This window comes from Hemitrygon akajei, chromosome 13 (genome assembly GCF_048418815.1).
Source record: "Hemitrygon akajei chromosome 13, sHemAka1.3, whole genome shotgun sequence".
Lineage (NCBI taxonomy): Eukaryota > Metazoa > Chordata > Chondrichthyes > Myliobatiformes > Dasyatidae > Hemitrygon > Hemitrygon akajei.
Window position 1 is genome coordinate 60,256,708 of NC_133136.1, and position 22,809 is coordinate 60,279,516.

Below are 22,809 nucleotides of genomic sequence, written 5' to 3' on the forward strand. Positions count from 1 at the left end.
GGGAGTGTGGAATGAGCTACCAGATGAAGTGGTAAACGTGGGCTCACTTTTAACATTTAAGAAAAACTTGGACAGCTACTTTTAATTTTTATTTTTATTTATTGCTTTATTGTCACCAAACAATTTGTAAATATAATAAAGATTTAAATTATAAATCATAAATAGAAAATAGAAAAGTGAAAGTAAGGTAGTGCAAAAAAAACAAATGATAGGTCCGGATATTTGGAAGGTACGGCCCAGATCCGGGTCAGGATCTGTTCAGCAGTCTTGTCACAGTTGGAAAAAAGCTGTTCCCAAATCTGGCTGTATGAGTCTTCAATCTCCTGAACCTTCTCCTGGAGGGAAGAGGGACAAAAAGTGTGTTGGCTGGGTGGGTCGTGTCCTTGATTATCCTGGCAGCACTGCTCCGCCAGCTTGCGGTGTAAAGTGAGTCCAAGGATGGAAGATTGGTTTGTGTGATGTGCTGGGCTATGTTCACAATTTTCTGCAGCTTCTTCCGGTCTTGGAGAGGACAACTTCCATACCAGGTTGTGATGCACCCTAGAAGAATGCTTTCTACGGTGCATTTATAAAAATGAGTGAGGATTTTAGGGGACAGGCCAAATTTCTTCAGCTTTCTCAGGAAGTAAAGGCGCTGGTGGGCCTTCTTGGCAGGGGACTCTGCTTGGTTAGACCAAGTCAGGTCATTTGTGATATTGACCCCGAGGAACTTAAAGCTTTTGACCTGTTCCACCTGCGCACCACCAATGTAGATGGGGTCGTGTGTTTTCCTTCGTCTTGTTGACATTGAGGGATAGGTTATTGTCTTCGCACCATGCCACCAGGTTCTTAACTTCCTCTCTGTACTCAGACTCATCATTACCCGAGATATGGCCTACAGTTGTGGTGTCATCAGCAAACTTATATATTGAGTTCGATGGAAACTTGGCTACACAATCATGGGTGTACAGTGAGTACACAGCCTTGTGGGGCACCGGTGCTCAGAGTGGTTGTAGAGGAGAGCTTGTCCCCTATTTTTACAGCCTGGGTCCTGTCTGTGAGGAAGTTGAAGATCCAGCTGCAGATCTGAGTGCTAAGACCCAGGTTCCGGAGCTTAGGAATCAGTTTATTTGGAATGGTGGTATTAAAGGCAGAGCTGTAGTCAATGAAAAGGAGCCTTACATATGCATCTTTATTCTCCAGGTGTTCTAAGGAGGAATGCTGTACCAGAGAGATGGCATCTGCCGTTGATCTGTTGCTCCGGTAGGTGAATTGCAAAGTGTTGAGGTTGACCAGTAGGCTATGATTGATGTGTGCCATAACCAATTGCTCAAAACACTTCATAGCAATTGATGTCAGAGCCACGGATCAATAGTCATTCAGGCATGCCACCTTATTCTTCTTCGGCACCGGGATTATCGTTGCCTTCTTAAAACACAAGGGGATCTTAGACTGAAGCAGGGAGCAGTTGAAGATGTCAGCAAACACTCCAGCTAGCTCGCTTGCACAGGCCTGGAGAACCCGTCCCGGGACACCATCTGGGCCCCTCGCCTTCCTTGGATTTATCTTCAGGAAGGCCCTTCTAACACCCTCCTCGGTGATGATGAATTTTGATGCCACCAGGTCCAGTTCATCCGAAGGGGGCGGGACGCTCCTCTTCTGTTCAAATCTTGTGTAGAATATGTTAAGTTCGTCAGGAAGAGAAGCGCTACAGTTATTGATATTCCCAGCCTTTTCTTTGCACCCAGTGATCTCATTTAGACCCTGCCATAGTTTACTGGCATCCCTCTGGTTAGCCTGGGCTTCCCACTTGGCTCGATATTGCCTCTTGGCACTGTTAATAGCTTTCCAGAGTTCATGCCTGGATTCCATGTAGCGACTGGTATCCCTGGACCTAAAAGCCGCAGCTCTAGCCTTCAAAATGGACCGGACCTCATAATTCATCCAAGGTTTCAGGTTAGGGAATACCCGGATCGTCTTGCGAGACAAACAGTCCTCTGTGCATTTCCAGTTAAAGTCCATGACAGCTGAGGCATACTCATCGAGGTTAGCTGCCGAGTCCTTGAATACTAACCAGTCCACCGATTCAAAGCAGTCACGGAGGACCTCATCCGTTTCCTCTGTGCAACGCGACACCACTTTTGACACCGTGACCTCCTGCTTCAGTTTCTGTCTGTAAGCCGGGAGGAGGAGTATGGCCTGATGGTCCGATTTTCCGAAGTGAGATCGTGGGATGGAACGGTAGGCATCCTTGACTGCTGTGTAGCAGTAGTCAAGTATATTCCGGCCTCTAGAGGAGCAGGAGACATGTTGGTATAACTTTGGTAGCATTTTTCTGAGGTTGGCCTGGTTAAAGTCCCCGGTTGTAATAAGCAAAGCCTCCGGATACCTGGTCTCAAGTTCACTGGTGTTGGCATACAGTGTATTCACAGCACACTCCACGTCCGCCTGGGGGGGAATGTAGACCGCTGTCAGTATGACCGAGGTGAATTCCCATGGCAGATAATAGGGACGACACTTCAACGACAGCTGTTCCAGGTCCGGACTGCAGGAGTTTGTCAGTGCCACTGTGTCCGAGCACCACGCAGTGTTGATCAGTAGGCAGACACCACTTCCCTTCGTCTTGCCCGAAGATGTCATGCGGTCCATCTGATGGATCGAAAATCCCTCTGGTCAGATGGCACAGTCGGGGGTGGCGGGGAGAGCCAGGTCTCTGTGAAACAGAATACACAGCAGCTCTGCATCTCCCTGCAGTAGGTGAGTCTCCCTTTAAGATCATCCACCTTGTTCTGTATGGCTTGCACATTAGCAAGTAGGATGGTAGGCAGAGGGATCCTAAAGCCCCTCAGCTTCAATCTGACCAGCAGCCCAGCTCTTTTCCCACATTTCCTCAGTAAATAGTGCACCTTTCCATGTTTCCATCGATACAGTGTGTTATTGGCAGCTCTTTGAGGTTGGTGGACGCGTCCCATGGGGATCAATCGTCGGTTGCTCCAGGTCGAGCCGAGTGACAGGGGAGTCTCCGAGTGCAGGTCAGTGGGACTAGGCAGAAAAATGGTTCGGCACAGCCAAGAAGGGCCAAAAGGCCTGATTCTGTGTTGTAATGTGCTATGGTTCTATGGGAAACACCCTTTCCACATCTACTCTGTCTAGGTCTTTCAACATTTGAGAAGTTTCAATGAGATCCCCCCTGATCATCTAAATTCTAGAAAGTATGACCCAGAGCTATCAAACATTCCTTGTATGATAGTCCTTGTGTTCCTGGAATGATCTTTGTGAACATTTTCTGGACCCTCTGTAATGCCAGCACATCTTTTCTAAGAAGAGGAGCCCATAACTGTTCACAATACTCAAGGTGGGGCCTAACCAATGCCTTATAAAGCCTCAGCATTACATCTTTGCTGTTGTATTCTAGACCTCTTGAAATGAATGCTAACATGGCATTTGTCTTCCTCACCACTGACTCAACCTGCAAGTTAACCTTTAGGGTGTTCTGTGCAAGGACTCACAACTCCCTTTGCATCTCAGATGTTTGAATTTTCTCCCAGTTTAGAAAATATTCTGCACATTTATTTCTACAAAGTGCATGACCGTGCATTTTCCAATATTGTATTTCATTTGCTACTCTCTTACCCATTCTCCTAATCTGTCTAAATCCTTCTGCATCCTACCTGTTTCCTAAACACTACCTGCCCCTCCACCAATCTTTGTAACATCTGCAAACTTGGCAACAAAGCCATCTATTCCACCATCTAAATCAGTAATATACAGCCTAAAAAGAAGCAGTCCCAACACCAACCCCTGTGGAACACCACTAGTCACTAGCAGGAAACCAGAAAAGGATCCTTTTATTCCCACTCGCTGCCTCTTATCAATCAGCCAATGTCTTAACCACGCCAGTAACTTTCCTGTTATGCCATGGGCTTGTAACCTGGTAAGCAGCCTCATGTGTGGCACCTTGTCAAAGAGCTGCAGCAAACCTACTCACAAGGATGTTGGTTCCCCCTGAGTTCAGATGTAAGCCATCCTTTTATACAAGTCATATCTTCCCCAGAAGAGATCCCAATGATCCCCAAATCTGAAACTTTGCCTCCTACACTGATTCTTCAGCCACACCTTCATATGCTATATCAGCCATTTCATACCCTCACTGCTGTGTGGCACAGACAGCAATCCAGAAGTCCTGCTTTTCGGCTACCTACTAACTCCCTATATTCTCTCTTCAGGACCTCATCCCTTTTCTTAGTTATACTTTGGTACCAACATGTACCATGACTTCTGGCTGCCCTTAATAATGCTGTGGACTCAGTCTGATATGTCCCTGACCCTGGCACGCAGGAAGCAACATCCTATCTGGGAGTCACTTTCATGTCTACATAATCTTTTGTCTGTTCCCCAAGCTATTGAAACCCTATCACAACTGTTCTGCTCTTCTCCCCCCTTTGAGCCACAGAACCAGACTCATACCAGAGATCTGGTTACTGCAGATTTCCCTGGCAGGTCATCCACCCTGATGGTATCCAAAGCAGTATATTTGTTATTGAGGGAAATGGCTGCAGGGCTCTGCAGTGTCTGCCAAGTCCCTTTCTCTCTCCTACCAATCACTAAGTTGATGCCTCCTGCAACTTAGGTGTGACAGCCTCCCTGTAGCTGTTATCTGTCAAGGCCTCATTTTCCAAAATGATCCAAAGGTCCTCCAGCTCCAGCTCCAGTTCCTAGTGTGGTGTATTGGGAGCTTCACCCAGATGCATTTATCACAGATGAAGCAATCAGGGACACCAGAGGTCTCCTAGATCTCCCACATCTTTCAAGAGCAGAACATCATTTCCTTGGGATCCATTCTTGTTGTTCTAGCCAAGCACTGTTAAATAAATGGAAACTTGTTAGAAACCTCTACCAAACATTTGCCTCTTCTTGCTGAAGTTTCTTGAGCTAAAGCCTCAATTCCTCATGCTACCTCTATCCACTCCCACAACGGCCAGCCTGCTTAAAACTCACTTCTTTTTCTTAGTCCAAGTGAAACCCCTGAGACTTGCACTTTTCAGTGGGTCCCACTCTTGTACAGATATCACTCTTGCTACTCCAAAGTGAAGCCAAGTTCAATTGCCTTTAATCAGTCCAACACAGCAAATATTTTGATGAACTAAATTATCACTGTTATAGTGATATGTACATTCTGCAGTTAACAACATAAAGGAGTAGAGTGAGGCTATCTGAGCCATTCAGCCTGCTCTTCCATCCTCTGTTAGTCTTGTGAGACCATGGATTTACGCCTTGGGAAGTTTCCAGGGCGCCAGCCTGGGCAAGGTTGCCTGTATGGAAGACAGGCAGTTGCCCATGCTGCAAGTCTCCCCTCTCTATGCCACCGATGTTGTTCAAAGGAAGGGCATTAGGACCCATACAGCTTGACACCAGGGTCATTGCAGAGCAATGTGTGGTTAAGTGCTTTGCTCAAGGACACACACGCAGCCTCAGCCAAGGCTCGAACTAGCGACCTTCAGATCACTAGACAAATGCCTTAACCACTTGGCCACGCGCCAAAACTGCCACCCAATAAGATCATGGCTGAACTGGCCATGGAAACCTCCTCCCACCCCAGAATTTTCACGGAGTAGTTTATTTGTGCATTCAAATCAATTCCAGGGAGCTGATTGTCATATATGGAATATCAGACATTCTGAGGAAGTCTGTCATCTAGTCTCCAGCTGGCGCCTCTTCTTTGTTGTAAAATGATGCAATTATTACTCCCAGCAACCACAGGAATAGTTCTGCCCCTCAATACCGAGTGATGACCAATTGTCTACTTTACTCACTACAAGATCAGATAAAATAGATACTAAAATGGAATGTACAACACAAGAGGGACATTGTGTATAATGGCTGGATGATCCACAGTGGATAATTCTTTACTATCACAGTATTTAAAAATCTGCTTCATTGTTTCAGAGATGTTTCTTGTTTCTTGTCCATTCACGAGTTCTTAATTGGAAGATCGATGTTGAGGCAGTTGTGCATGGTGACCATGAATCAAATCCTAGCATGTGCTGCATGTTGGTCAGGCAGTCTCTGCCATTTCCCTCTCATTTGGGGCTTGTGTAGTGACTGCAGTAAATATTTGCTTGAGCTTTCAGTTGACATGAAGATTTGTGCCCTGAAGATCCCAGTGCCCTCAGTGGATGTCAATTACTTGGATTTTCAGAAGGCATTTGATAAGGTGCCACACATGAGGCTGCTTAACAGGATAAAATCCTGTGGTGTTACAGAAAAGATACTGGCATGGATAGAAGAATGGCTGGCAGGCAGGAGGCAGCAAGTGGGAATAAAGAGAGTCTTCTCTGTTTGGCTGCTAGTGACTAGTGGTGTTCCTCAGAGGTCAGTTTTAGAACCGCTACTTTTCACATTATTTGTCAGTGATTTAGATAATGGAATTGATGGCTTTGTGGCAAAGTTTGTGGATGATACGAAGATAGGTGGAGGGGTAGATAGTGCTGAGGAAGGAATGTGATTGCAGCAGGACTTAGACAAATTGGAAGAATAGGCAAAAAAGTGGCAGATGGAATATAGTGTTGGGAAATGTATAACAATGCATTTTGGTAAAAGGAACAATAGTGCAGACTATTATCTAAATAGGAAGAAAATTCAAACATCAGAGGTGTTGAGGGACTTGGGAGTGCTCATGCAAGACTCCCAGAAGGTTAATGTACTGGTTGAGTCTGTGGTAAAGAAGGCAAATGCAATGTTGGCATTTATTTCAAGGGGAGTAGAATATAAAAGCTGGGAGATAATGCTGAAGCTTTATACTTACTGAAATTTAGAAGAATGTGGGGTATCTCAATGAAACCTACTCAATATTGGAAGGACTAGGTAGGGTTGATGTGGAGAAGATGTTTCCTACAGTAGGGGTATTCAGAACCAGAGGGCACAGCCTCAAAATTAAGGGGCAACCATTTAGAACAGAGGTAAGGAGGATTTTTTTTTGCCAAAGATTACCGAATCGGTATAACGTTCTGCCACAGACTGCAGTGGAGGCCAAGTCTGTGGGTATATTTAAAGCAGAACTTGATAGTTTCCTGATTTGTTCAGGCATCAAAGAATATGGCGAGAAACCAGGTGTGGGGTGTTGAGTGGGATTGGGGATTAGCCATGATGAAATGGCTGAGCACTCGATGGGCTGAATGGCCTAATTCTGCTCCTACGTCTTATGATCTTATTATGGTAAATCATTAAGCCGTACCATCAAATTCAGACAACCTATATGAAATTAAAGGAAGAAGACTCTCCCAGCTTACTTACAATTTTCTTAGCATCAGAGCATCCTAGAACTTTTCTCTATGTTTTTGAACTGTGACAGGGTGCTCAGTAATTGAAAGTCACAATACTGAAATCAAAGAGTCATATAGCATAGAAACAGGCTCTTCGGCACATGTGGACCATGCCAACCAAGATTCTCATTAGAACTTGTCTATTCACTTGCATTTGTCCCATATCTTTCTAAAACTTGCCTATCCATGTACCTGTTCAAGTGCCTTATAAATCTTGTTAATCGATCTTCTGGATGTATCTCTTCTGCTACTGTTCAGCTTTGGATTATATAATATTGTTATGTTAGGTTATTATTATGCTGCACTCACTTTATAGAAGAAAAGTTGTTCTACCCTAGTGCATCTCTAAAATTAATCACTGGTTGCAATTTAGGGATGAGAACCGGAGATTGCATTTCATTTTCAGAGATATTTACATTCACCTTTCTAATATCATCTAATTCCACCCCAACACTACCCCACTCCCAATTTCTTCACCATGCCTTTTCATTTAAAAGGTGGTGAAGCTTCAGAATTAACTAACATGAAGGACTATGGAGAGACACAAACATTAGTTTAATTCAATACAGAGATCAGTAGTCTTCTGAATACAAAGTGAATGAAAGTTTATGAAGATAGTGCAGGAAAATGGTATCGAGCTAGAAGATCAGCCATGATCTTATTGAAACGTAGAGTTGGCTCCAAGGTACGTATGGCCTGCCCCTGCTCTTATGACAGAACCTAGACTAGGATTTATGTATTTCACCATCAGTATATGTACACCTGTGATCAAACTTTGCACTGGATCCTGCTGGAGTTGAGTATCTATGTTATTGTGATTTTTTTTAAAAATCCAGCATTAGTTTGACTCCATGCTTTTACCATAACTTGCTAAAAGCTGAAGTTATCTTGCACATAGAAAAATGGAAACTTGGAAAACAGCAGGAATTGGTGATTCTGTGCTGGAGTTATGCACTACCATTAAATATAATCATAGTGTATGCTTTATCTCAACACAAATTTGCCAATTTTTCTCTCTGAACCCTTGAATGCGGTTTGTATCACAAACTTTTAGCTACCAACTTCTTCAAAACATTCAGTGATTTGGCCTTCGCCATATTCTGTGAACTCATTCCTCTTCACCTCAGTCCTTAATATCTTATATGTAGATTGTGACTTCTTAATCTAGATCTGCAGCTAGAGGAAGTGCCTTGCCAAAATTTTGTACATTTCCATAAGATTCGCTCCAATTCTCCTTTATACAAAGTATTAACCTAGACAACTAATCTCTCCTCTAACCATATTCCTGTCTTCCCAAAAATCAGTACAATAACCCTTTACTCCATTCTCTTTTGTGGCAAGTATACTTTTTCTTCAGTAAGGAGATTAAAACACATGATACTCCAGGTGTGGTCTCACCCAGACCCTGTACATAGGGCAAAAGCAGCTTCTGGTATCCTCTGAACAAAAGGATAGAGAAAGAAGGAGGATGATGCATTGGAATCAAACTGAACACAGGAAGAGAAGTAGAGAGAAAGGAAAATTTGTCACATCCACAGACTCAGCTGCAGTGTCTATGCAACCCTGCACTGCACAGCAGATTCGACAACTACACTTGTGAATATGCACATATCAGTTAATTAGTGTTTTGTTATGGCAGTGTTTAACTCCCTTCTTTTCTTGTAGCACTTGTCGAAACTTGAGCAAAGCACAGCAACGTTACACTGCGTGCTTGCATTCAGCCTTGTCTGAGAAAATGGACTATCTAGTCGGCTGCCACTGGAGACTAGCAGTATTCAGCTTATATTTAGATATTCCCTTCAGCTGCAGTGTTGGCATTTAGTTTTCAATTTGAATGTTTTAGATAAAAGTCCTATTTGGCCTTACATTTATTGTTTTCTTTTCCCTTAAAATCCTGTTTGCAATAATGTCCGTGAACAATCAACTCGCTTCTGTGTGTCTCTCTCCACACTTGTCATATCCAAATGCCGTGACAGAATTAGTGCTGAAGGGATTTTTAAATTTTAATTTGAATATTGTAGAACAATTGCCCACTTGCAGCAATGTGATTCAAATGTATAAAGTGTTCCCTTATTAGCCATATTAGTAGACTGACATAATTTAATTACCATGTTGTTTAAAAAATATTTGTGCTCTTACATGCAAGATTTGACCTTTTGAAATGAATTTTAAAAGGCAATTAATGAGCAAATTCAACAATTCCATGCATTATGTTACAGGATAAACTCAGTATGATAAAAAATGATAATGCTGGAAAATCTCAGCAGGTTAGTAAACATTTTATTTATAATTAATATGTTTTTATGCAGAGTAAATGATAGAATCACATAACACAGCCAACAGAATATAGAAATTCACAGCCCCTTAACTCATGAACTTATTCTGTGATTTTCTTATTAAAATTATGTGCCTCATTAACTTTGTTTTTCCAGCAAGACCCTAACCAATTTGTCTGTAACCATACCTGTGCTGAACATATTTATGATTAGATTTTAATTAAAAGTCTTTTCAATTATCTTGGGCTCCTAATGGAGCAATATTTTAGGCCATGTCTCACTGGATTGTGTTTCATACTCAATAAGTCTGTCTGGCATACCCACATTAATGCTCACCCAGTCTAGATGTAAAACACTAATCTCATAGGTTGCCTCTAACTTTGCTCACTGTAAGAAGTACAAGTGAACTTCAAAATTTTTAAAATATCTTTGACATTCAAAAACATTTGAAAACTATTAAAATTGAAGTAAATACAAATAAAACATTTTTAAAAATACCCAAAATGTTAATAAAAACATAAAGTAATGCACAGTATTTTCAATAAGTGTTTTACTTTCTCTTTAGCCTTCTATCCCAAAATATTAAAGTCCCTATCGAAATCAAAGGAGACTTGCAACTGGTCTAACGAAGTCAAGAATTTGAGAGCTGGTTCCCCTAGTTTCCAGATGTGATGGAGAGATTTGGATAGCAGGTTTGACAATGTAAAAGCCCAGGGCTTACTATTATTTAAATAGCTAAAAAATGGCAAATCCTTTCAGAACCACTGACAAGTGGTAATGAGATGTAATCCACTCTATGGATGGTCATAGCTATACCCCTAACAAATTATTGTTAACTGCAGAAAGCAAAAATAGCTATGATCCTCATGTTCATAATATTCTACCACTTGTTCCTTTGCAGCAATACATGTTTTCAGATTGATTTGATTTTGTGTAGTGTCGAAAGATTCTTCATGATTTCCACTCCAATTGGATGATCTCGAATCATGTGATGAAAGAGGGATAAACTGAATCACACTGTAAAATTTAATCAAAAACTTCAGAATCAAAGTGAACATTAGAAGTGCCATAATCACTTCTTGTGCATTTCAATATCTAAAAAACCTCAAGAGAAATATGTCTTTTTTATGTTTCAGAGATCCATTGTATACAGTTACTTATTTTGCATTCTAAGAATACTCAAGAAAAGGAAGACATATGACATTTTAAAATCAACTTCCCAAGAATTTAAAAACTCAATTACGTTTCATTCAGTAGGTGATTAATTTCTGTCTGTTCGTCCAGAACTGTAAAAATAATTAATTTAATTAAGATTCTTGAATAAAGTAACTGGGGAAAAGAAACCGACTGCAGGCTTGCTGTTTTTTTTCTCGATTCTTACCTGTTGCTGTTGTTCAGTAAGATATTATTACATATAACCAAGCTAGGAATCATCAGTCCAGCTATATGTAAACTTTTCAAGCTATTTCCAGACAACTCTCTCTTACTTTACTCATTTATTTTTCTATTACTCACTGTCGGACTATGGACATCACCAGCAAGACTAGCATTGATTGTCCATCTCTATACGCCTTTAAAGAAGTGGTTGTAAATTCCCCTCTTGTCCCATTATAAATTGGATGACAAAGGAACTCCCAAAATATAAAGAGTACTACGAATTTAATCCTATACTGATGAAGGAAAGATGATGTCTAAGTCACATTTATGTCTAATTCCTAATTCCTTTGCCCTTCTATGTTGTAATGAAGGCCATGACCTTGGGAAGTGCAACCAGAACAGTACAACTTTCAACTGCAATACTTTGACCTGATCCCATTGCCATTTTTCAAGTCCTGCTTTTGGAAATATTCTTGGAAGTAACCTTACGCATTTTTTCAAAAATAATCTCATTACTTTTCCACTTTACACCAAGAAAATCTTTAAGTTCCATCTCAAATTAATTGTCAGAAGCTCAAATTCATCGTTCCCCCACCCCCAACAAAATAGCTTCTCAAATGTTCAATCTGCTTAGTTATTTCATTGTATCTTTAAATAGTCCTCTAATTTTTTCCACTCAATTAACTATTTCACAATCTTGATTTTTCCTCTAAGGATTCCAAATTTAGTCCCTTAAAATCAGGTTACAAGTTTAGCGAATATGTTATATGACTGATCCAATCACTCTCATGCCTACTTATCTTCAGTCAAATTATCCATTATTTCTTGAGATAAAGGATAACCTTAAGAACCTCTTCTGCTTAATAATATGCTTCTCAAACTTGAATAGCTCCTCTACTTCTATATTTCTTTATACGTGGATTCTCAGAATCCACCTCTTTTACTTAACAGCCTGCACTTATAATAGTTTGGTGTTTATTCCTGTGAAAAATAGTTGGAGCATTTTCCTCTATTAAAGGTTCTGTGTAAGCATTGTTGTTGTTGGCTGCTTTGAAGAAAGCAGAACTATAGAACTGACTGGACATTCTCAAGATAAAGGTCCATAAATTAAACAAATTAAAAACCAAAATGAAGAATTACCATTAAGGTAATTCTCTTGAATATAAAACACCTTTTCCTAATGAATACTACTGACACGGAAAAGTGTAGATTTGAGTTTTCCTAGTTGTTGGTTTTGGAAATTTAACATACTTAATGACTGTTCTGAGCTTTAGCCTTATTCCATCTAATAAAACAAAAATAGTTACAAATTAGGACAATGCTGTTATATTAAGCATTTCTATGAACGATGCTTGAAATGAAACAATGATAACTAAGCTAAATTAAAGTCAATATACTTTTATGAGGTCAGTATTTTAATGTCAATTTGATTTAAGGGACCATAAATAAAATTTATAATAAAAAAAAATTAAATTTGAGTTAACTACAAAAAGTACACATCTGAGGTAAAAGGGTGGGAGTTCAGAGCTCCCATATATGTATTATCATAGTACATATATGTCACCAGACACAACTCTGAGATTCATTTTCTTGTGGGCCTCCTGAATAGGTCCATCAAGGAATAATAACCATAATATAATCAGTGAAAGAGTGGACCAACTTGGGCGTTCAATCAATGTGCAAGAGACAAAAAACTGAGCAAGGACAAGAAAGAAATACTAATAATAAATAGATAAGCAACACATATCGAGAATAAAAGATGAGTCCTTGAAAGTGAATCCATAGGTTGCAGGAACATTTCAGTAATGGAGCAAGTTCAGTAGAGTGAAGTTACCTCCTTTGGTTCAAGAGCCTAATAGCTGAGGGGTAATAACTGTACCTGCACCTAATGGTGCAAATCCTGAGGCTCTTGTACCTTCTTCTTGATGTCAGTAGCAAGAGGTGTGCATGACCAGGGTGGTGAAGGTCCCTGATGGCGGATGCTGCTTTTCTGTGTAGATGTGCTCAATGGTTGGGAGGGCTTCACCATGTTGGTCTGGGCTGTATTCACTACTTTTTGTAGGATTTTCTGTTCAAGGGCATTGGTGTTTCCATACCAGGCTGAGATGCAGCCAGTCAATATACTCCCCACTACACATCTACAGAGGATTGTCAAAGTTTTACATGTCATGCCAAATCTTTGCAAACTCATAAGGAAGTAAAGGTACTGCTGTGCTTTCTCCATAATTGCACTTACATGCTGGGTCCAGGACAGGTCCTCCGAAATAATAACACCTAGGAATTTAAAATTGCTGACTTTTTCCAATTTTGGTTCTCCAAGGAGGGCTGGTTCATGGACCTCTGTTTCCTCCTCCTGAAGTCAATAATCAGCTGCTTGGTCTGCTGACATTGAGTAAGACATTGATATTATAGCACCACTCCACCAGATTTTCAATCTCCTTTCTAGATGCTGATTTGTCACCGCTTTTGATTTGGCCTACCACACAGGTGCTGTCAGCAAACTTGAATATGGCATTGGAACTGTGCTTAGCCACATGGTCATAAGTACTTAGTGAATAAAGAAGGAGGATAAGCATGCAGCCTTGTGGTGCACCTGTCCTGATGGAAATTATGGAGGAGATGTTGTTGTCAATCCAAACTAAATGGGGTCTGCAATTGAGGAAATCGAGGAACCAATTGCACAAGGAGGTATTGACACCAAGGTCTTGAAGCTTTTTGATTAGTTTTTGAAGGAATGACGGTATTGAATGCTGAGCTGTAGTTGATAAAGTGCTTCATGATTTATGAATCTTTTCTGTCCAGATGTTCCAGGGTTGACTGAAGATGCAATGAGATGGTATCTATGGTGGAGCTGTTGTATCAGTGGGCAAATTTGATCAGAACCTGGTTGCTTCTCAGGCAGCAGTTGATGGGGGGACATCACTTGATGATGTAGGATCGAGACGTGGAAATCTAGCTCTCCCATAAAAAACCAGTAAATTAATGTTTAAGTGAAGAAAAGTTAGTAAATACTTTCTAAAAATTACTTATAAACTACTCAGGATTGTCCTTAGATATGCCTCCTAAACAGAAGCAGAAGAAAACTACTACTTTGAAGACAGCACAAATTGGAAAAGAACCAAGGCCGGCCACCATGATGGAGCCTCGGACAAAAGTGCATTTTACCTCTGGCGATACAGAACAGGAAACGGCGGCAACATCAACAGTCTCCAAGAAGGAGCAACAGGAACTGTGCATGTATGAAGGAAGGGGCATGTGCAAACACAAGCAATTTAAACTACAAATCCCAGCTACGATAGGAAGTGAAAGTGAAAGTGAATCCGAGGTGGATACGGATCCTCTGGACCATACTGATGAAGATGAGGAGGCAAAAGAAGAACAACAGGAAGAGGTTGGAGGTGGAAGATCTCCTGGAGACATAAGAAAAGCTTTGGTGCAAATAATGCATGAATTAAAAGAATTAAAAACATTAAAAGTAATAAAAGAAGATATTAAAAATATGAAGATTATGTTTGATAAAGTGGTGAAAAAACAGGAGAAAATGGACAAGAAAGTTAAAAAGTTGGAAGAAATAACGGGAGACACCATTGATAGAATGAACAAAATGGAAGATAATATTCTTGCCTGGACGTCAGAAAGAAAACGGCTGTTGGAAAAAGTGGACATGCTTGAAAATTTTAGCAGACGAAATAATATTAAAATTGCTGGTCTTAAAGAAGGTATAGAGAGAGAGGATCCAATACATTTTTTTCTAAAATGGATCCCAGAAAATTTGGAAATGGAAGAGGGAACCCAGTTAATTGAAATCAAAAGGGCTCACAGAGCCTTAAGACCAAAACCTCAACTTGATCAAAACCCATGACCAATCTTGATAAAATGCTTAAGATATCAAGATAAAGAAAAGATCCTGAAGGCAGCTGCCTAATGTGCCAGAAAGAGAAATGGGCCATTGATGATAGAAGGGAAAGCAGTTTTTTTCTATCCTGATATAAGTTATGACCTTTTGAAGAGAAAGAAGGAATTTAACCCAGCAAAAAATGTTTTATGGGAAAAGGGTTATAAACTTATATTGTGCCACCCCGCAGCACTGATAATTTTTTTGGATGACGGAAAAAGAAGATTTTTTACTGATTATTGGGATGTGGAGAAGTTTGCACAAGAACTCCCAAATATTGGTTAGACGCAGCTAAAGATTTAAAAGTGAAACGGATTAAAGATGAAGACAGGGACAGTGAATTGAGTTGATGGACATTTAAGGACAGAAGAATATTTAAATAAACTTTTAATTATATGATACAAGGGGAGAAAGGTAAATTTGAGAAATATTAATCGAGAGTAGTGATATTATTTTTTCTTCTCTTATATATACTTTTTTATGCTACGGGGGAGCTGGGGGAACTTCAGATCGATCACTGCAGGATTCACGTGTGTAATCATGGCATTTGCCATGACCCGTACAACGGAGGGGGGTAATATTGTGTTTTTTTCATTCACAACATTAGTAGGAGGGTATTTTGTTTTTTTTTCTTTATAATCTATTTTTCTTTTATCCTTCTTTCTTTCCCTGGACAATCGGGGAGGAGACACATAGCAACATGGAGAATTTTAAAATAATTCCCCAAGGTACTATGAAAGTTGAAATATTATGTATTATTATAGATTGGAGTAACCCTGTTAAAAATAATGACTAATTTACTGAATTTTTAAAGTTTTAACGTTAATGGGCTTAATGGACTGGTGAAAAGAAAAATAATTTTAATATACATTAAGAAAATGAAAATAGATATAGCTTTTTTACAAGAAACACATTTAACAGAGATAGAACATCAGAAATTAAAGAGAGATTGGGTCGGAAATGTTATCGCAGCTTCATTTAATTCAAAAGCGAGGGAAGTTGCAATTTTGGTTAATAAAACTTTACCAATTAAAATACAAAATGTATTAATTGATTCTGTGGGGAGATATGTAATTATACATTGTCAAATCTTTTCACAACTATGGACTCTTATGAATATTTATGCACCAAATGAAAACAATGTAAAATTTATAAAAGAGGCCTTTTTGAATTTGGCTGACGCACATGACAAAATATTAATAGGTGGAGACTTTAACTTTTGTCTAGACCCAGTTTTAGATAGGTCAACAAAGGTTGTTACAAAATCAAAAGTAACAAAATTAACTTTATCATTGATGAAAGATTTAAATTTGTTTGATATATGGATAAGAATTAACCCAAGAGAAAGAGATTATTCATTTTATTCAAATAGACATAAAACTTATTCAAGGATAGATTTTTTCCTATTATCAATGAATATTCAAGACAGAGTGAAAAGTATGGAATATAAAGCAAGAATATTGTCAGATCATTCCCCCTTGATAATGACAATGATAATGATGGATAAGGAGGAATCGATTTACAGATGGAGATTTAACTCAATATTATTAAAACGTCAAGATTTTTGTGATTTTATGGAAAAACGGATTCAGTTTTTTTTTTAGATACAAACTCACATTCAGTTGATGATAAATTTATATTATGGGAAGCGATGAAGGCATATTTGAAAGGCCAGATAATAAGTTATACTTCTAAATTTAAGAAGGAATACATGGTAGAAATAGATCAATTGGAAAAAGAGATTACAAAATTAGAAAAAGAATCTCAAAGATATATGACAGAAGAAAAACAAAGACAACTTGTTAATAAGAAGCTACAATATAATACACTTCAGACATACCGAACAGAAAAAGCAATTATGAGAACTAAACAGAGATATTATGAACTAGGTGAAAGATCACATAAGATTCTTGCTTGGCAGTTAAAAACAGACCAGGCTTCCAAAACGATAAATGCAATTAGAACAAGTGTAAATAATGTTACTTATAAACCTTTAGAAATCAATGAAACTTAATTTTTTTTTTTATTCTGAACTGTATCAATCAGAATCACATAATGATATCGTTGAGATAGAAAGGTTTTTATCACAAGTAACTCTCCCAAAATTGAACTCGGATGAACAGAAGGGATTAGATATGCCTTTTACATTAAAAGAGGTCGAAGAAGCTCTAGGATCACTTCAGAGTAATAACTCTCCAGGAAATTTTACAAAAAGTTTAAAGACTTATTAATTCCTTCTTTTATGAAGCTAATACACCAGGCGGAAAGAACGCATAAACTTCCAGAATCTTTTTCGACAGCTATTTTAATAGTACTGTCAAAAAAAGATAGAGATCTTTTAAAGCCAACATCATATAGACCTATTTCTTTGTTGAACACAGACTATAAAATAATAACAAAGATTTTCTCTAATAGCTTATCTAAATACCTACCAAAATTAATACATATGGACCAAACAGGATTTATCAAAAATAGACAGTCGGCAGATAATGTAACTCGTTTACTTAGCATAATTCATCTGGCACACAAGAGGGAAGAAATCAGTGTGGCAGTTTCTTTGGATGCAGAAAAAGCATTTGATAGATTGGAATGGGATTTTTTACTTAAGGTATTGGAAAAATATGGATTAGGAGTATCTTTTATAAAATGGATTAAAACCTTAAATACTAATCCTAAATAAGGATCCTTAAATTTAATCCTTAAATACTAAATAAGTACAAGTGACAAATGGCCAAATTTCAACATCATTTCTGTTAACAAGGTCAACTAGACAAGGTTGTCCATTATCACCTGCTTTATTTGTGTTGGCGATAGAACCATTAGCTGAATTAATTAGAACTGACTCAGATATTATGGGTTTCAGAGTTAATCAGGAGGAATATAAGATTAACTTATTTGCTGACGATGTTCTGCTTTATCTAACTAACCCATTGTATTTGTTGCGTAAAACATCTTCTAGATTGGAAGAATATGGGAAAATATCAGGGTACAAAATGAATTGGGATAAAAGTGAAATTCTACCCCTTACTAAAGAGACTATAGTCAATGTTGATTAATAACTCAATTTAGATGGCCGATAAATGGTATAAAGTATTTAGGTATAAGAGTTGATAATGATATAAAGAATTTATATAAACTAAATTATTTGCCATTATTGAAAAAAATTCAAGAGCATCTTGATAAATGGATGCAGTAACATTAGTAGGTAGAGTCAATGCTGTAAAAATGAATATATTCCCTAGATTACAATATTTATTCCAGATACTACCAATACAATTACCGCAGAAGTTTTTTCAAGAGTTAAATAAATGAGTGAAGAAATTCCTTTGGAAAGGTAAGATGTCAAGAATATCGTTGGAAAAATTGACATGGAAATTTGACCTAGGAGGGTTACAATTACCAAATTTTAAGAATTATTACAAAGCAAATCAACTTAGATTTATTGCATCTTTTTTTGATGAAGATAAACCGGCATGGATTAGAATAGAATTAGATAAAATAGGAGAAAATGTACCAGAAGATTTTATATATAAATGGGAATCTAAATGGATACAGGAAAAGAAAGAATCTCCTATATTAAAACATTTGATTGATTTATGGAATAAGATAAATGTTGATGATGAGATAAAGAAATCTTTATTAGCAAAGAAACCTTTAATTCAAAATAAACTTATTCCTTTTACTATGGATAATCAACTTTTATATAACTGGTTTCAAAAAGGGATTAGATATATAGGAGACTGTTTTGAAGAAGGTATATTAAAGTCATTTGGTCAATTAAAGAATAAATACAAAATATCAAATAACACTCTTTTTTGTTATTTCCAATTAAGGGCTTATTTAAGAGATAAACTGGGTCAAACAATGTTATTGCCGAAACCTAATGAAATAGAAACTTTAATTCAAAAAGGAAAAATTTTAAAAATTATTTCTTGTATGTATAGTTTCATTCAAAAACAGGCAATTAAACAAGGAATTCATAAGTCAAAACAAAAATGGGAAACTGATTTGAATATTAAAATTGATGAAACAAGTTGGTCAAGACTATGTCTTGACAGTATGACAAATACAACAAATGTCTAACTAAGATTAGTACAATATAATTTTTTACATCAATTATATAGTACACCACAAAAAATAAATAGATTAAACCCAAATTTATCTGATCATTGTTTTCGATGTAATCAAGAAATTGGTACTTTTTTACACTCTACTTGGTCTTGTTTTAAAATTCAAGCTTTTTGGACAAATTTAAGAGTTTTACTGGAACAAATTATTGGAAAAAAAACTTCCACACAACCCAATATTATTCTTACTAGGTGATATTGAAGGGATAAAACCAAAACCCAAATTGAACAAATATCAGAAAGAATTCATAAAAATTGCATTAACAGTAGCCAAAAAGGCTATTGCAGTTACTTGGAAATCGGATTTATACTTAAGTATAGATTGTTGGAAGAATGAAATTTTCAGCTGCATTCCACTTGAAAAAATTATTTATAATTTAAGAAATAAATATGATATATTTCTGAAAATTTGGCGCCCTTATTTACAAAAGATAGGATTAAATATATAGGTGCTCCGAAGATAAAATTATTGGTCATCTGGGGAAAGAAATAAATATATACATTAAAGCTATTTTGAACTCCATGAAGCATGTGGGGATCTTCCGATATCCAGGCACTCTTTCTTTCTTTCTTTTTTCTTTTCTTCTTTCTTTTTTTTCTTTTTTTTCCTCTTCTTCATATATATAGAGATTGTTAGGGGGGAGGGGTTAAGGGGAGGGGGGAGGGCTGATATTATCTCTTTCTATTCTGTAACCTATTTGAAAATTCAATAATTTTTTTTTAAAAAGGCAGCAGTTGATATGTTTTATTACCAACCTCTCAAAACACTTCATCACTGTGGATGTAAGTGCAACTGGAAAAAAAGTCACTGAGGCAGGTTACCACATTTTTCTTAGGCAGCAGTTTAACTGAAGTCTGCTTGAAACAGGAGAGTACGTCAGACTGGCAAAATGAGAGGCTAAAGATCTCAGTGAACACTCCAGCTAGTTGATCAACACAGGTTTTTAGTACTTGGCCAGCTGCCCTATCTGGGCTGGAAGCTTTTCATGAGTTCACCCTCCTGAAGGCTGCTCACATGTCAGCCTCAGAGATGGAAATCTCAGGATCATCAGGGATTGTGGGAATTCTTGACTCTTCCTCCATGTTTTGATGGTCAACATGAGCATAGAAGGCATTGAGCTCATCTGGAAGCAAAGCCGTGTTGTCACTTATGTTGCTTGATTTCACTTTATAGGAGGCATTAGCTTTCAAGCCTTGGCACAGCTGTTGAACATTCTTTGTTGATTGACGTTTAGTCTGGAATTGCCACTTGAGCGGGCTTTCTGGAGGTTGGACCTGGACCTCTTGGAACTTCCTTAGTCACAAGTCTTGTTGGCCTCTGATCTGACTCTCAGCAGATTGCTGACCTCATGTTTTATCAAGGTATTCTGGTTGGGGAAGATGGAATAATTTTGTGGGATCACACATATCCACAAGTATTTTTATAAAGCTGTACAACTAATCAGGAACATTATCACAGCTGCACTCTGAGGGGACATAAATGAGAGCTTGTCCACTGAGTCTATATGGATAGAATTCACAATTAGCAATGTTGCAATCACTCTGATGGAATTGTTCTGAGACCCCCCCCCCCCTCCCCAGATGCCATCAGGACTTTGAGGATCAGATGTGCAGGTAGATTAAGCAAAAGTGTAAAAACAATAAGGTCATTGTCACAGGGGACTTCTACTTCCCATATATAAACACAGACCTTCTGAGTACAAATTGTTTAGATGGGGCAGAATTTGTTAGGTGTATCCATCAGGTTCCTTAAATCAATATGTAGATAGTCCAACAAGAAGATGGTTCTGTGCTGAACCTGGTGTTGGGTAATGAGCCTGGCTAGGTAACTTATTTTTCAGAAGGTGATCAGTTAGGGAATAGTGACCAGAAATCCTTAAGCTTTAAGATAGCTATAGGTAAGGATAAATACAGGCCTTGTGGGAGAATATTAAAATGGAGCAGGAAGATTATGAAAGCAATAGGCAGGCGCTGAAGCAAATTAATTGGAAACAGCTCTTTTAGGGCAAGTCCGCATCTGACATGTAGAGGGTGTTTAAAGATGAGCTACGAAGTACAGGACAGTTACAGTATGTTCCAGTCAGAAGAAAGGACAATGATGGCAAGATAAGAGAACCTTGAATGTTGAGAGAGGTGATGTATATAATCCACAGTAAGGAAAAGTATGGGAAGCTAGAATCAAACAGAGCCCTTAAGGATTATAAAGAGGGCATAAAGAACTCAGCAAGGGTATTAGGAAATCCAGAAGTGGCCATGAAATGTTCTTGGCAAGTAAGATTAAAGAGAATCTCAAGACTTTCAAAACATACATCAAGAGTAAGAGGATAACTAGGACCACATAAGGATAAAGGGGGAACCCTTGCTTGGATTTGGAATGCAGGTGGGGTCCTTAATGTGTACTTTACATAGGTATTTACCAAGGAGAATGATATGGAGAATAGGGAGATCAGTACCAAGTGTATTGAAATTCCAGGGCATTTTGGGGTAAGAAGAGGTAGAGTTGGGCCTCTTAAAGAACATTCAGACCATGAATCCATAAGATTATAGGGGCAGAGTTAGGCCATTTGGCCCATTGATTCCGCTCTGCCATTTCATCATGGATGATCCAATTTTCCTCTCAGCCCCAATCACCTGTCTTCTCCCCGTATCCATTCATGCCCTGACCAATCCAGAATCTATCAACCTCTGGTTTAAATATACATAAAGGCTTGACATCCACAGCTGCCTGTGGCAAAGAATTCCACACCATCACCACACTCTGGCTAAATAAATTCCTCCTCATCTCCACTCTTAATTCCCTTTATTCCAAGGTTGTGTCCTCTGGTCTTAGACTCTCCCACCAAAGGAAACACCCTCTCCACACCCACTCTATCCCCATTCTCCATTCCCCATTCAGTGGGTTTCAATGAGGTCACCCCTCATTCTTCTGAATTCTAGTGAATACAGGCCCAGAGCCATCAAATGCTCTTCATATGATAAACCATTCAATCCTGGAATCATTTTCATGCACATCTTTTGAGCCCTTGCCAGTGTCAGCACAATCTTTCTAAGATAAAGGGCCCAAACTGCTCACAATACTCCAAGTGAGGCCTCACCAGTGCTTTATAAAGTCTCAAGATTATATCCATGCTTTTATATTCTATTCTAACATCACATTTGCCTTCCTCACCACAAAATCAATTTGCAAATTAACCTTTAAGAAACTCTGCACAAGAACTCCCAATTCCCTTTATACCTCAGTTTTTTTGGTATTTTCTCTCCATTTAGAAAATAGTCACCCTTTTCATTTCTTATACTGAAGTGCATGACCATACACTTTCCGACACTGTATTCCATCTGCCATTTCTTTGCCCATTCTTCTAATCTAAGGCATTTTGTAGCCACTCTACTACCTTAAAATTACCCACTCCTCCACCTATCTTCATATAATCTGCAAACTTTCCAGTAAAGCCATCAAAACCATCATCCAAATCATTGACATATAACACAAAAAGAATCGATCCCAACATAGACCCCTGTGGAACACCACTAGTCACTGGCAGCCAGCCAGGGAAGACTCTCTTTATTCCCACTATTTCCCTCCTGTAATCAGCCACTGGTTTCCCTTGAGGAAACCATGCTGACTACAGTCTACTTCATTACATGTCTCCAAGTACACTGAGATCTCAGACTTAACAATGAACTCAAACAGCTTCCCAACCACTGAAGTCAGACTAACTGGCCTATACTTTCCTTTCTTCTGCCTCTCTCCCTTCTTGAAGAGTAGTGTGACATTTGCAATCTTCTAGTCTTCCTGAACTATTCCAGAATCTAGTTATTCTTGAAAGATTATT